The sequence below is a fragment of the Cibotium barometz genome, chromosome 1 (genome assembly GCF_041138505.1).
Source record: "Cibotium barometz isolate CiBa-2024 chromosome 1, ASM4113850v1, whole genome shotgun sequence".
Taxonomy (NCBI): domain Eukaryota; kingdom Viridiplantae; phylum Streptophyta; class Polypodiopsida; order Cyatheales; family Cibotiaceae; genus Cibotium; species Cibotium barometz.
In genome coordinates, this window is record NC_141046.1 from 11,323,033 (window position 1) to 11,340,000 (window position 16,968).

Here is a 16,968-nt window from a genome sequence, read left to right on the forward strand (position 1 = left end):
GCAAGCTACCGAGCCCTATTTGCTCCAAGCGGGCCACAATGGCTGGGTTCACAATAGCCTGAATAACAAGGTTTGGTGTAATAGAGAAGTTTATGCTAATTTGGGTATTCTTCATAAGGCTACGGGATGTTGTGGCCACTAACCTAATTTATGAGAGGCTCGCCCAAGTAAGATAGCTAAGTTGGATGCTTTCCATACTCCTCTCAAAGTGATGGTTAGCAGGTAGGGTATGAGGAAGGACCTCATAGGAGGAGTCTAACTGTGCGGGGGCTGCCATGAATATGAGGATAAAAAATCTCGGGAGGAAAAACTACAAGAGTTTGGCTAGAGTGAAGGGAGAAAAGTGGGTGAAATGAAAGTGGTGGGACCTTTGTATAGATTTCCCACAAGAAGGTACAGGCATGGGTTTGCGGAGGTATAGGCATGGCTTTCTAGAGGTACGGGCGTGGCTTCCCGGAGTGAATAGTCATGGCTAAGGAAAGTGAGAGTGAACGGTCATGGTTTGTCTGAGTGAAGAGCCATAGATTAGTAGAGTTAAAGTGAACAGTCATAGATTAGTAGATTTAAAGTGAACGACTGTGGATACTATGAGTGAACGGCCATGGGTTCTGAAAGTGAACGACCGAATACAGTGAGTGAATGGTCGTGGGTTCTGAAAGTGATTGGCTGGATACAGTGAGTGAATGACCGTGGGTTCTGAAAGTGAATGGCCGTGGCTTCTGTGAGTGAACGGCCATGGGTTCTAAAAGTGAACAGCCATGGCTTCTGTCTTTGATTTTTCTTTTAAGGGCACCCTATAAATAGGTTTCATATCCAAGCTATAGATCCAGCACCCCATTGCAGGTTTTGTACTCACTCCTTTGCCCAATTTGCGAGCATGAGAAGGTGGCTCCAATTAGATTTTGGAAAGGTTGGAAGCTCCTTTGGTGTCCTTTGGAAGCTTGGATGCTTCATTGGTGGCGAGAGCGGCTGGGTAATGGGGGATTGGAGAAATGAGTGATTGAGTGATGGCGCATCAAAGAAGTCAAAGAATAAGGGCTAGTGGAGTAGCCGAGGTTGACAAAATATCACTGTTCGAGACAGTGGATGGGGGTTGTGGATGGGGGTTGTATGGCCATGGATTTCCTCTTGAATCTTTGCTTCCATTTATCCTACATAGCAGTATTGGTGATGATGACAACAGAGGCTATCCTGGGCCACCATTGGAATTTTTGCAATGCTAGGACTATAGGAGCAAGAATGGTGCACGTCGGCCATCACGAGGTAACTAGATGTGCTGATTGCCTTCATAGAATTGTTGAGTTTTTATGAGAGCTTTAGGGACCACCTCTAGGTAGTTGTCACGGTGTGAGGACTAGGTTGGTGGCAATGATGGTTTTGTTGCATTGAAGGTCTTCACCTGAGGTCCCCCTCCTATATCCTATGGGCTTGTGGCTATCTTATTAGAGGCGGTGCAAGGTACAAGTATTGGGTTTTATCGGGGTTTGAGTGGAGTAATTAGATCTTGGTGGAATCTATAGAGTTGTAGCACCCTCATAATAACCTTGGGCTTTAAGGATTTTCTTGGGCACCCAGCTGTGAGGATTATTGGGTTGGGTGAAGCGGGGTCGAGTGTCTACTTGCAACCTGTTAGTTGTGTTAGTGAAGCTACAACTGTTAATTGCCTCTGTTTTTGGTGCTTGAGTTGCTTCCGGGCGGCTCAGTACGGATGAGGCTGGACGAGATGATGGAATATTCAGGTGCGAAAGTGGCCTTTTTTTTGGTGGCATAGTTTTATGTTGACAGGAGAGCAAGGTGATTGTGGTTGGTGGAAGAGAGTGGTTAACTTGGGGTGGGGGATTGGGTGACAAGGGCTCTTTGCCTATCATCAGGATTGTAACTTGACTTCAGGCTAGTTGTTGTAGGGTTGCCGTCCTTGCATCCCAATAAATTTGACACCGGTTGTGTCCCATCCATCCGCATCCCAATAAATTTGACACCGGTTGTGTCCCATCCATCCGCATCCTAGAAGGATCTCTTCACGCGTCCCTACAGGCATGACTTAAAACTTTCCTTCCAAGGGGTTATTTCTAATGTGAAACATAATTTGTTAATCTTGCAATGGTACATATGGATCTTGAGACAGACCAATTAGGATGGAAGATGCAATAGATGTTAGGCCAAGCCCACCCTAATTCATTAAACAATTTTTAAATTTGTCAGTCTTGATTTAGTTCATATTTAATTGTATTACAATACATTTGGTGCTTCTTCTTTTGTGATATTGGGATATTTTGATCTCTTGAGAATGCTCTTGAGAATGTCTAGATTTTTTCCCCATATGCAGCTATAGCCGCATAGTAGTTGCGTGCAGCTATAGCCGTGTACAAAAATTGTGTACACCTTGCGCACCTGCCTAGGTCCCCTCTCTCTACTCTCTGTCCTCTTCATGTGGCTATGCTCCCGTCTCTTGTAGTGAAAAAATGTAGACTGGAAATAAGGATGAGAAAGAATTTTGGAACAAAGATACTATTTGATAGAGATTGCTATATATCTCTCTGTCTCTCAATACATTAAATATGAAGGCATTCCCAAAAGTTGTTGATTGACGGGGTAAGCCATTGTGCACCATCACATTGGTGTCATATGCGAATTGTTAAATGGCGAGTGGCCTTTTATTATTGGGCTCGGAAGTTCAATTAATCTTCCCCTCATCTATTAAACTGTTAACCAACCAATTTAGAGCATCTATTGCAACAACATCTTTTAAGGAGAAAGCAATTGGGTAGTGAACATTAAATCTCGTTGAGGCATGGAAATAGAGAGTTTGATTGTATTTTAGAAAACTAATTATTGGCCCCATACTTTCCATAGACTAAAGAACACACGGTCATTTCATCTTATAATAGGCCTTTTCAAAGTTTATTTGAAGAAAAATGAAACCCTAACATACAAAATGCCTTCCTAGAGAGAAATACTGGCATCTAAAATAAATCTCCCCTTTATACTTTTTCTTTTGGTTTGATTTAGATGTCCATTTGATTCAAGAGCTTCCTAGAGAAGGCTTTTGCATGAATCTTGTAGACTCTAGTGAGAATTATAAGAGGTCTCCAATTAAGGTAATCCTTGCTTCCCATTTTACGGATGATCTTGATATACTAATATTAATGTTAGGGGGAGGATGCTAGGGTATTGGAAAATCTAAAAATAATAATTAGAGGTTTTGTGATTTCTCTCCAAAAGCATTTGTGGAACTTAGCTATGCCATCTATACATGTTGTGGGACTTGCCATCTGTTGTAGAAAAACTAGTTGAATGAAGCTCCTGTTCAGTAATACGCAAGTCCAAGAGAAAGTCTAGATTGAAAAAGATGGGGAGTTTGACTTGTCTAATCATATTTTTGCATCGATCAAATTTAGGAGACAGCTTCAAAGGAATGGGGAGAGTATACTAGAAAAGTACTTCTTAGCAAACTGCACCAGTTGTCACTCTTAGAGGAGGCATGGGTGTTATTTGAAAGCCTAAGAGTAGGAATAAAATCTTTGGTATATTTTTGGCAAAGAGTTACAAGGTTTCTTTATTAGGTCTATCTAGTTTACTGCCACCATTCTCTAGTGAGTAGCTTGAGATGTCGGATATGATATGGATGATAATTTGTCAGACATGCGACTACTTGATGTTCGCAAAGAGGGGGGTTTGTCTTCTACAAGCAATAGGGAAGAATCATGAGCATGAAGGAGTTGTGGAGAAAAAGTTTTCAATATATGAACGTAGAAGAACATGCATTTACTGATGGCCATCTTTCTTGTGTGTGTCAATCAAGAGAGAGAAAGATGAGAAAGCTATCAATGCAAACCCACCCCCTCTCCCTACTGCGAACTCCGAATAGTTGCATGTCTTTTAGATTCGACTTATAAATTATAATGTTTCATTTCTTATTACTTGAGTTTCAGAAATAAAGCGTTGCAAACGAGAGCTTGTTGATTTTAAAGGCTGAATAACCTTTGAACAACCTTACCACACCAAAGTTTCTGTAAGATCCTTGTTCCCACCGAGCAACAGATTCGGAATACTAGCAGCGGAAGTAGCACTTCTTGCACGGGACAGGGGTCTCACATTCGGGGCCTCACCCAACCACGGATATCCGGATAAGAGACTAATCCGTCGGTTGTTCCAAAACCGAACCCGAAAAAACTTCCTTTACCGGAAAGCACGGGCGATTCCACCAGGATAACTTTTTACTCTAACGTAGTCAAAATCATTTCTGATCGAGCTGATCCAAGTACATCTATAAGATACTTGGTCAGATCAAGGAAGAAACTTGCACTTGGATCATTGGGATCAACGCTTTTTTCCCCATTCAAGAGGCAGAGCCGTTGATTCCTATCCATATAACAGTTACTGTCCGGGATTTATTTTATCTATCGTAAAAACAAAAGTTTGAGTCTCGATTTACGGATCCATCAGTCCAGCCTAACCCCATCCAGTCCCATGGGTTAGCCAACCACCCAACCACTGTAGTGATGGGATCCAACTAAGAATTTGGTTAGGTTTTGTCCCGGGTACCAAGGAAAAGAGTTCCAAGGCCCCCTAGCCGGATGTTCATGCAAAAATACAACTAGTCACACCACTCACACACCCAATATGAAATTGCCTTTTCACAGATTCAACCAGTTTAAAACAATCCTTTAATAAAACCATAGTATCACTGATCACCATCTTCCAATTTATCCAGTTGATTCTTAATTTTCCCATCATTCCTTCATCAGAGTATCTATGGCATCATTGCCAACTAGGACGCTCACCACCTGTCCACTCAGGGGCCGTTTCCTAGTTCCTAGCCCATAATACTCGGCAATATAATCACTTATCAAGATGGACTCTCGTTGAAGATCAGCAAGATCAACCAACAGATCCATATAAAGAGCCATGGACTCATCCATTGAAGACCAGCAAGGTCAATCAACCAGATCCATGCACGATTTCAGAAAACAACTCCTACTCTTGTTCCAATATCTTCCTCGACGCACGCGTGGGTATCCTAGGCGACCCAGAGCCCGAGCACCGTATGGTCAGCACCCTCTAGGATCCTTCGCAGGTGACCTAGCGCTTCACTCATAGGCCGCTTCCTTGGCCCCTCGTCCACCGTACCGGAAGCTCACCATTTTAATCGCACCGAGGCTGGTCAAGATCTCGGCCGACCTTGCTACGCGAGACGTCCTTCATTGACTCTCCGTCAGCAGTTGCAACTTTATCATCACGACCTTAATCACAAGATGGCCAAAATGCTTCCCCAGCATTCTTGACATAAAACAATCATTTACAAACAGCATTTACAAACAGTTTACAAATACAGTTTCTATATTAACTCTCATTTTTCCACATTATCCCTCATCAACCCACATTACTTATTCCACATTCCATTTATATGTGTACTCATCCAATCACATCATTTTCCATCTCCTCACTTCAGATTCCTTCACATCACATATCATATATTCACATCCATACATATATCCACATTCACATCGATACATCCACCTCTATATGCATACATTCCTATCTACATGCATACATCCACAACTCCATGCATACATCCACATCCACATTCACATTCACATCCATACATCTACATCTACATGCATACATCCACATCTCCATGCATACTTCCACATCCACATTCACATTCACATCCATACATCTACAACTACATGCATACATCCACATCTCCATTCACATCCCCATCTATACATCTACATCTACATGCATACATCCACATCTCCATTCACATCCACATCTATACATCTACAACTACATGCATACATCCACATCTCCATTCACATCCACATCTATACATCTACATCTACATGCATACATCCACATCTCCATTCACATCCATATCTATACATCTACATGCATACATCCACATCTCCATTCACATCCACATCTATACATCTACATCTACATGCATACATCTACATCTCCATTCACATCCACATCTATATATCTACATCTACATGCATACATCTACATCTCCATTCACATCCATATCTATACATCTACATCTACATGCATACCTCCATACCTCCATGATTACAATAAAGTTCTTTTAATTAATCTAGGATGATAATTCCTAGAATATGGTAGGAAGTCCTCTTTTCATGTTTTGAATGAAATTATTTTATGTATAAATTTTTATAAAATTTTGCCATAGCTTCACTACTATAACTTATAAATCTCAATTATTTTAAAGATAAGGCTTATCTTTAAGAGAATGATTAGAATGATCCCTAATTGGATCATTAACCCTTAATGGATTAAATCAAAATAGTCATAAACTAAAAGCATAGATAAAAAAAACTATTAATTTGTTCTCAAGCATAGATTAATCTTGGATTAAGGAAAAGCTTTATGAAAAGCTTCATTTGGATTGAGAATGGGTCATGAGTATGACCATTTCTTAAGTGAGAGAGAGAAAAATCATTAGAATTAAATATAAATAGAATTTTATGTAATTCTTTACTATCATTAATTAATTAACTTCAATAGCATTTCAAAAACCATACCAATTAAGCTTCTCAAGCTTGAGAGGGGTTGAGAAGAGAGAATCATTGAGAAATTATAGAAAAGATTAAAATTCACTATACTTATCTTATAATTTGCTTGATTCTTTGTTCACGGTAGAGGCCCCCAACCAATCAATTGGTTTAGTATGTTGATGGAGCCACCAATGGGGATTAAAGAAAGAGAGAAGTATCAAAAACTAGTGAATTATTAAAGAATTCACAGTTCTTGGCTTAGGTAGAGTAGAGTAACAATGCATAAGACACTATCTTTTTTTCAACAAGGGAAGGCTTCTATTTATAGGAAAAATTGAGCTCCTAACCAAACAAACTGATTCTAGAATTTTCCAAGTCAGTTTGGTTGAATTTGGACCTAGTTTGGTTACTTTTTGATTCGATTTGGTTCCATTTTGATTTGGTTTAGTTCAAGAGAGATGAGAGATAAAAATATCACATTATTTTTGAGTTTAAAACTCATTCAAGCATGTGAAATATGCACCTCCTTTAAAGAACTCCCCTTCCTTACATATGTGTCAAAATTTTATTGCTCATAGTTTTTTTACTAATAAACCTTGTACATTTTCAACTCTTCATCTTATGTGAAATATGCACCTTCTTCAAAGAACTCCCTTCCTTACATATGTGTCAAAATTTTATTGCTCATAGTTTTTTACTAATAAACCTTGTACATTTTCAACTCTTCATCTTATGTGAAATATGCACCTTCTTTAAAGAACTCCCCTTCCTTACATATGTGTCAAAATTTTATTGCTCATAGTTTTTTACTAATAAACCTTGTACATTTTTAACTCTTCATCTTATGTGAAATATGCACCTTCTTTAAAGAACTCCCCTTCCTTACATATGTGTCAAAATTTTATTGCTCATAGTTTTTTACTAATAAACCTTGTACATTTTCAACTCTTCACCGTATGTGAGCATTTACTCATTTTTGGGTATCTTCTTTTACAAATTGGATTTATCTCCTCCCTACACATGGATTGATGCTATTGGCCCATAGGAACCTTAATTGGACCATAATCCAAAAGTTTTTGAAAATCTAGACCCTTAGACTAAGGTCCTTTATACCCATTTCCAATTAATTCCAATTGCACATTGAAAATTTATTTTTGAATTTTTATTTCAGGGGAACTTATTTTAATAAGATGAGTTATTTTTCTATTCAAAAATATTCATAATTTGAATATTCTCTCTCTAGAATAATTTTCTCTCTCTAAGCTAAAACACTTAGAAACAAGGTCTTTATATTTTTGAAGAGGGATTGATTACAGGGGAAGATACTAGACATCAAAAAGGGGGTTGGGGGAGGAATCTTACAGTTTCTATATGAAAGGTTATCTATTAAAGGTTGAATTAACCTTTCAACAACCTTACCACACCAAGGTTTCTATATCGAAGCTAATCTCTAAGTAATGATTTCCCTTTTTTTCACAAACGTTGGGGCCCTATTAATAGCCTTGGATATTAACTTTTCCTTTTCTTGATTGATTTCTTCTTCTTCTTTTTTGAGTATGCAACTTTTCACATTTGTCCTTTTTTCGTATTCTAATCTTTTTCTGAATTAAAAGGAGTTATAAAGAAAGATTCTAGAAAAAAAAAAGAAAATTGGAAAATACACAGAATATTAGAAACTACATGGCCTATACTAAACCCACTCGTTGCGCTACAGCTTGACCCTGCGTACGAGAGGGCCTACGCGTGAAGGAGAAGGAATACGCGCTTCACTCGTTCCTCGTCGGTATTTACGAGAGTTTAAACGAATGTCAAATCTCCCGACGTACTCGACCCGGCATTACGAGAGGGCTAACGCGTGAAGGAGATTAAGGAATACCATCTTCTACACAAGAGTTTCTTGCTTTGTATCTGTGGAGGAGAACCATGGTGAAGGCTTTCCTGGTGCTTTTTTTTCTCTTCTGCACGCTGTTGCAGGCTTCCGGGGAGAACTTCTTGGAGTCGAGCTCCTCTCTTACCCCATCCTCTCCTCCGGTGAAATCCTCCTCCTTCATGCTCTCTTTCCGCCCCTCCTCTTCCAGCTCCAACTCTACGAGTCTCTACCTGGCCATCTCTTTTGCCGTTTCTCCGGACGGCCACCCGTGTGGGTGGCCAACCGTGACACGCCAGTGTCCGCCGCCGCCACCCTCAACCTCTCATCCTCCGGCGTGCTTCTTCTCTCTGACCCCTCCATCTCATCCTCTGCAATTTGGTCCGCCGGCACTCCCGGTATGGGCATCGTTCGCGCCCAGCTCCTGGATACCGGTAACCTGGTTCTCCTAAACAGGAGCTCCGGCCATGTCTGGGAGAGTTTCCAGAATCCCACCGATACCCTCCTCCCAGGCCAGCCTTTCACCGCCAACGCCAGCCTGACTTCCGGTAAGCGCCCCACCGACTTCTCCACCGGACGGTACTCTCTTACCTTCAACCCTACCGGAGTTCTTCAGCTTACCTACACCCAGTACGTCGACAATCCCAATTTCGCACAAGATTACTGGCACTGGGCGGGAACGGCCACCCAATCCATCTTCGTCCAGTTCGATCAACTCGGAAGTATCTCGCTCTACAACTCCCCATCATCAATCAACTCAACTTTCATTTCAGATGACTATGGGTCTGATTTGGCTTCGCGCAGGCTTACCCTGGACGTGGACGGCAACCTCCGCATGTACAGCTGGGACCAAGGATCTGCTCAGTGGAACAGCGTCTGGCTTGCCTTCACAGACGTTTGCTCCCGCGTCATGGGGCTATGTGGCGACTACGGTGTATGCATGTATGAGCCACAGCCCACTTGCATCTGCCCACCAGGCTTCTCAGTCGTTGATTCCACCGACCTGTCAGGTGGATGCCGTCGACATTACCCGATCGACTGCAGCAGTACCAAGTATGTGGAGATTGAAGACACAGATTTCCCATTCAATGATTACAATAATTTTAAGAATTCGTCAGAAGAAGAATGCAAGCAGCGGTGCTCCGACAGCTGCTCTTGTGTGGCTGCTGTATACTGGCAAACTGGAGATGGCCACTGCTGGCTTAAGCAACAAGTGCTAGAAAACGGCTACAGCCCAGGGTCACAGCAACACCGCGTCTTTCTGAAAATCTCCAATTCTGACCCCTTCGAATCCAGCCCTATTGTGGACACTGCAACCAATTGGAGCTCCCAGTCCCTCTGGCAACCACCTGCAAGCTCAAATCAGCCATCAAGCCCTACTAGAGATACCGGCAATACTACAGGCATTAAAAAGGCCATGATCATAGCCTTAGCTGTTGTGACCTCAGCACAAGGCTTGTGCTTCGTTGCTACTGTTGCTGTGTTGAATGGAAGATATAGCAGGAGATTAAGGTACATGAGGCTTCATAGAGACCTTGACGTTGTGTCTGGATCTCCTGTAATGTATTCGTACCAGGAGCTAGAAGCTGCAACAAAGTATTTCAGCCAGAAGGTAGGAGCAGGGGGCTTTGGGACAGTCTACAAAGGGCAGGTCCCCAATGGCAAGGTGGTGGCAGTGAAGCAGCTGGAGGGTGTTTCACAACAAGAAAAGCAGTTCAGGGCAGAGATCGCCACTATCGGCAGGATCCACCACATCAATCTGCTCCGCTTAGTTGGCTTCTGTGCAGAGGGCAGCCACAGACGAGTACATGGAGAAGGGCTCTTTGGATCAAATACTCTTCAATGACGGTGATAATTCAAGCCAAGTCATTGCATTAGACTGGGGCACAAGGTTCCAGATTTGCTTGGGTGTAGCCAGGGGCATAAACTACTTGCATGAGGAGTGCTTGGATTGCATTCTGCACTGCGACATCAAGCCACAAAACATACTGCTGGATAGGCGCTACTGCCCTAAGGTGGCCGATTTCGGGCTGGCTTATCTGTTCAGTCGGGATCACACGGTGAAAATGAGCACTATCAGGGGCACTAGAGGATACATGGCACCGGAATGGGTTTCCAATCTGCCCATCACTGCAAAGGCAGATGTGTACAGCTACGGAATGCTGATAATGGAGATCGTGAGCGGGAGAACAAACTATCTCTACACCGAATCGGCCATGATGGACGTAGATGAGAAATGGTGTTTTCAAGTGTGGGCATATGGGAAGGAAGCGGAGGAGGTGGTGGACGCCAGAATGGAAAAAGCATCCGTGGACTGGAAGCAGGCGGACACTGTGCTGAAGGTGGCCTTCGCCTGCATCCAGGCAGACATTCACGCCAGGCCGCCCATGGGAAAGGTGGTGCAAATGTTGGAGGGTACGGTGCCCATACCGGAGGCACCACCTCCCTCCCTTTTCGTTCACGATCAGAGAAATCACCATTATCCCCTCTCTTCCTCGTCAAATGCAGTGGCCGTCACCTCCTCCCCCGCTGCTTCCTCGTCAAATGCAGTGGCCGTCACCTCCTCCTCCGCTGCTTCCTCGTCGTCCATCACAAGTAACATAACTCTCGCCAACATGAGTTGATGAAAAGCTATGCTCATGAAAGAGTTTCGACTCATAATGACAGAGTTTTCAGTAGCATTATCACATTGAAGGGCTTTGTGTTTCGCCCAGTGCCCGCATCTCCCAACGAATACTTGGTTCAAGTCTACACAACTTTTGTACAAAAAGAAGGTTTATCTTTATTATGTTTACCTTTGCAAGAAGCCAAAGGTACACGATGTGCGAAGTCGTTTGACTTTATGGTGGGTGAATGTTTGTTAATGTGGTCGTAGTCATTTGATTTAGGGTGCATTTACTTTATGGGTAAAGTCTGTTAATGTGGCCTTTGTGATCATTTCCTTACAAGGATACAGTTTAAAGCCTCCATTCAATATCATCCTTTCACTTTATGAAGAGCAAAGGTAAAAGTCTAAATAAAGTTTAAAAGAAATTTTGCATTGCTTTCACAAAGCTATTAAAAAATCATCTCTTTTTCTAGATCATGTCCATATAACTAATGTGCACGACATCACTGTGCATAGGTTTGCACTGAGAGAGTGAGAGAGAGAGAGAGAGAGAGAGAGAGAGAGAGAGAGAGAAAGAGATGTAAATTGCAATGAATGAAGTCATTTAGATTAGGGTGCATTCTTTTTATAAAAAGTGGATGATACATATAATTTCATGTTGGTGTGCTTTAAGAAGCTTTTTGATCTTTCCATCATTAGTGGTAGTGCCCACAACTCCAAACAAGGCAATGCTAGGTTCAAATCTACTGCAATATATGTAAATTCACGAAATAATATAAACAAAGTTTTACAAAAAATAAGCTTTTAATTTACCAACATCATTATGATTACCTTTGTAAGAATGCTAGTAACTAGTAATTATTTGGTGAATTCTAAAAAAGGTTTATCAAGTATTATTAATTGTATGTAAAAAAAAATTAAATTTTTTTTTCTCAGCATCCATAGCCTTAATGTTTTTATCCTTACTCTTCTAACGCTGCAGGGTTTGATTTAGTTTCTTCTTCCATGCATGATCCTTCACCCATTGAGAAATAGCATCGTCCATTTTGTTTGCTTATCTTGCTTTTTCTTGCAAGCATGTGAACATATTCAAAGGAACCATGAACAGTGCTAATCTTACACACTTAGGACATTGAAACTTGAATCTTGTATGGAGCTTTAAGTGGGTTTGAGAGTGTCTCTTAATGGATGGTCTTTATATAGACACTTGAATCCACACTTATCACAAAGGGGATGCACAACATTAGAAACTAGTGGCTTTGGAGTCTTCCAATTTATGCAATCTACAAGATTTTGTGGTTCAAGACAGTGGAAGCACTTTTTTGAAATTATTCCCCATGTTTTAAGCCAATCAATGAGACTTAATTGTTAAGTGGAGTCTCTTGTGGCTTTGGAGTCTTCCAATTTAGGCAATCTACAAGATTTTGTGGTTCAAGATAGTGGAAGCACTTTTTTGAAATTATTCCCCATGTTTTGAGCCAATCAATGACAGTGAGACTTAATGGTTAAGTGGAGTCTCTTGTGGTTTTGGTGTTAAAATTTATTAGCCCATAGGTTGGGTCACTAGGGGACTAGTTTGTTGTGGTGGGAGGGGTGGTGCATATAAAGGGCTAGTGATCTAGGGGTAGAAGGAAGATCTAGAGGACTTAATAAGAATGTTGGGTCTAGACAAGAACACTGTGAGGTGTCATGAGACATGATCTTGCGACACTAGCACTAAAAGGCTCTCTTGGGTGCAAATTGAAGAATGTTAGGTGTGGAAGAGGACATTGTGATGTTTTATGAGACACATTCTTACATTAGTGGCAGTACAAGAATCTCCTTGGTGAAATTTGAGGAATGTTGGGTGTGGAAGAGGCCTTTGTAAGAATGTTGGGTGTGGAAGAGGACACTATGAGGTGTCATGAGACATGTTCTTGCAATAGACAGTATAAGGCTTTCCTAGGTGCAAATTGAGAAATGGCGTCTAGGGATATTTTAGGGTTAATTTCATTTTTCTCTTTGCACCATTTGTCGATTGCAGCATGACACCTAAGAGTGTATCACACACTTCATTTGTAGATATGTTAACAATAATTTTTAGCATTAATGAGTTTAGATGAAGAAGATTTGATTTTAGATTCATCATCAAGCATGTTATCATCTAAATGGATTGCTTCTTTGAAACATTGGTGAAAAATTTTAAGATTATGGTTATGATCAAGCATGTTATCATCTAAATGGATTGCTTCTTTGAAACATTGGTGAAAAAATTTAAGATTATGGTTATGATCAAGTTGTGGAACTAATTCTTTTTTAGTGTGACAAGGTAACAACACATGATTTGTGTGCCATTAAGATTTTACCAATTCTCACAACATGAATTAAGGATTTTCATGCGCATGAAGAATCCTCTTATAGTTTCCTTAGGTTTTCGTTCAATTGAAGAGCTTTTTTGAAGCACTCCACCTCAAACCATGTTTTGAGAATCCAAGGATAAATGTTGCTTTCACTGTACTAAGATTTTCCTTTAACTTTGGCTTCATTGCTCGGAACCACCCAATTACCTTTGCCCTCTAGGCAAAGGCTAAATGTACACACTTTTGTGGGACAATCCGGATCTCCAAAGGCTTCACAAAATAAATTCAAAACTTTCTAAGTGTTCAATAGACCCATTGAATTTTAGCATGAGGTTAGAAATCTTGACATATGTGGCCTTGTTTGTTTGTCTAAGGTGTTGTTATCTTGATGACATATGTGGCCTTGTTTGTTGGTCTGAGGTGTTGTGTGTTGACACAACGCCATATCTTTGGCTACCCGCCTTCATAAATCTTTTCCCATTTTAAAGAGTTATTCTTTAGTGCATGGAGGGGATGTAGGAGTGACAGTTATTACTCTAGTTGCTATGTAGACGCGTGGTGGGGATAGAGAAACATGTTCGAGCATTGGCCCTAAGGCCAAATGCGGGGGCATAAAGCCATGTCTAGATGAGAAAATGCATCCATTGTTCTCTTTGGAATTGTGTGAAAGAGATGGGGTCTTGAGACAATGATCCAATTTGTGTGAGACTAACAATAAAGATGTTGAGATATCAAGCTCAACTAGTGCTACCAGCAGCAGCAGACATTGATGACCCGCTTGGGTGATAGCTACCACACTTATGCCACTAGCATTGTTGGTGGGATTATGGTTGATATGCTGCCAGTGGATGGCAGGTTCGTTGATAGCCACTTTGGAGTACTAGAGTTATGGCATAGTTATAGTGCAAGCTCATATAGTCTAGTTCACACTATGGATCAACCATTATATGTTATTGTAAGAGATTCATTTCCTTTATAGTATGTACTCTTATATTTTTAGTTATATGGTTGTATAGAAGAGAAGATTTTAGAAGACAATTCAGCCATCCATCTCTCTCTTGTGTCTTGGTCTCTCTTGTGTGTGTGTGTGTTTTCCTGCAAAGGAACTCAACTTCTCTCTCTCCCCCATATTCTCTTTATGGTATCAGAGCTCCGGTTCATGTAAGAGCTAAGCAGCAAGAGGCAAGAAAAAATAAGGCAAGGAAGCGGTACATGAGTAAGAGCATCATTATATCTTTGCCTTCTTGTTTTATGACACCCCTTGGGTAGCTCCAGGAGCTACACATCTTCGATTGAGGAGCTATCTTTGCAGGCTAAAAGGTGCCTATAAGGTGCTCAGTACTTTTTGTAAAATAATAATTTGTAATATAGGTTTTTGGCCTAGATCATGTTTCGGTCTTTGCCAATTTGTGTGATACTAACAACAAAGATGTTGAGATATCAAGCTTAACTAGTGCTACCAGCCCAGCAAACATTGATGACCCGCTTGGGCGATAGCTACCACACTTATGCCACTAGCATTGTTGGTGGGATTATGGTTGATATGCCACCAGTGGATGATAGGTTCTTTGATAGCCACTTTGGAGTACTAGAGTTATGGCATAGTTATAGTGCAAGCTCATATAGTCCAGTTCACACTATGGATCAACCATTATATGTTATTGTAAGAGATTAATTTCCTTTATAGTATGTACTCTTATATTTTTAGTTATATGGTTGTATAGAAGAGAAGAATATAGAAGACAATTCAGCCATCCATCTCTCTCTTGTGTCTTGGTCTCTCTTGTGTGTGTGTGTGTTTTCTTGCAAAGGAACTCAACTTCTCTCTTGTGTGTGTGTGTTTTCTTGCAAAGGAACGCAACTTCTCTCTCTCCCCCATATTCTCTTTATAGTATCAAAGCTCCGGTTCATGTAAGAGCTAAGCAGCAAGAGGCAAGAAAAAATAAGGCAAGGAAGCGGTACACGAGTAAGAGCGTCATTATGTCTTTGCCTTCTTGTTTTATGACACCCCTTGGGTAGCTCCAGGAGCTACACATCTTTGATTGAGGAGCTATCTTTGTGGGCTTAGAGGTGACTATAAGTTGCTCAGTACTTTGTAAAAAAATAATTTGTAATATAGGTTTTTGGCCTAGATCGCGTTTCGGTCTTTGCTTGGTCACTATAAGGTGTTTTTGGTAGTTTTGGGAAGTTCTGGTTGAGAACTATCTTTGGTAGAAATCTTGTTATTGCAGTGTAGCAGTGCCTTTTCGAAGTGCACACAGTGTTCACACATCTTGGGTATATTTACATGGATTCTTGTCGCGTCTGGCGACTAGAGAAAGTTGTGTCGCATCTGCTGGTTGGCGACATAGAAGTTGTGTTGAAGTACCACTGCAGAGTAGCCACAGAAGATATTTTTATGTTAAAGATTGAATTAAAAAATTATCTGTTTATAAAATTTGGTTACTGCAGCAGGTAAACATGCATGAAGAACTCAATCAGATTGTCAATGAGAAGCTAGAGAAGAATAACTTCCACGCTTGGAAGTTTAGAATGATCAATTTCATAATGGGTAAAGGATTTTGGGACTATGTTGAAGGAGAAAATGAGGAGCCTCTAGAGTTGTCTAAAGAGAATGCCACTCTAGCGGATATAAAGGCATTCAAGGACTAGAACAAGAATGCAAGGAAAGTCATATATTTACTTTCAAGCAGTGTCACAGACAAAATGATAGGACACATACAAGATGCCAACACTCCAACAAAGTAAGAACCTGGTGCTGAAGTACTTGGTAGATGTACTTCATATTCCAAATATTACAAAGAACTTGGTTTCTATTGGACATATGGTTGAGCAAGGTCTGCAAGTGAGGTTTTATCTCAAGGATGCTTTTTGGAAGACTTCATAAGTCATTGTTGCTTGGTTGCAAATGGTAACAAAAATGGCAGGATGTTTACTTTGGATGTGAACAGGCCTCAAGTAAAGGCAACCATGTTTGCACATGGAAGAGGTGTCATTACAGATATTAACATATGGCACAAGTCAATTGGTCATGTAGATATACAACAGTTGAAGTTTATGTAGGCCCAAAATATAATTACATGTTTGCCAAAGTTTAAGGTTGATGGAATGCATAAAGTATGTGAAGCATGCCATCTTGGTAAGCATGCTAAACATGCTTTACCACACGAAAAGCATGTTAGTGCAAGGCCATTAGATGTTATACAATCAGATGTATGGGGACCACCGATCGAGATTACAACAATTGTAGGTTTCATACATTACACTCATTGATGATCGCAATAGAAAAGTGTGGGTTTATTTCATGAAGACGAAAAGTGAGATGTTTGCTCATTTTCAGAGATTCAAAGCCTTAGTTGAGAAGAAAAAGGTATACAAATAAAATGCATGAGATCAGATGGTGGGGGAGAGTATTTCTCCAATGTGTTCAGTGATTTCTTGAGAAAGCAAGGAATCAACTGTAGATATTCATGGTATGACATCTAAACATAAGTTTATAGGCATAAAACCGGATGTGTCTCTCTTGAAAGTGTTTGGGTGTATTTCATACATGTGCATGTTCCCGATAAAGTGAGAACAAAGTTGGATCCAAAGGCAAAGAAATGCATCTTCATTGGTTATTCTTTGGAGCTGAAA

At 40.7% G+C, this 16,968-nt stretch overlaps 1 pseudogene across 1 annotated transcript; it reads left to right on the forward strand.

Annotated features, from left to right (window-relative positions):
* The first annotated feature begins 8,265 nt into the window (after window positions 1-8,265).
* LOC147641601 (G-type lectin S-receptor-like serine/threonine-protein kinase At1g34300) lies at window positions 8,266-11,389 on the forward strand (annotated as a pseudogene). The gene has a single exon (XR_015265126.1). The product of XR_015265126.1 is annotated as a G-type lectin S-receptor-like serine/threonine-protein kinase At1g34300 (transcript).
* Window positions 11,390-16,968: the final 5,579 nt, after the last annotated feature.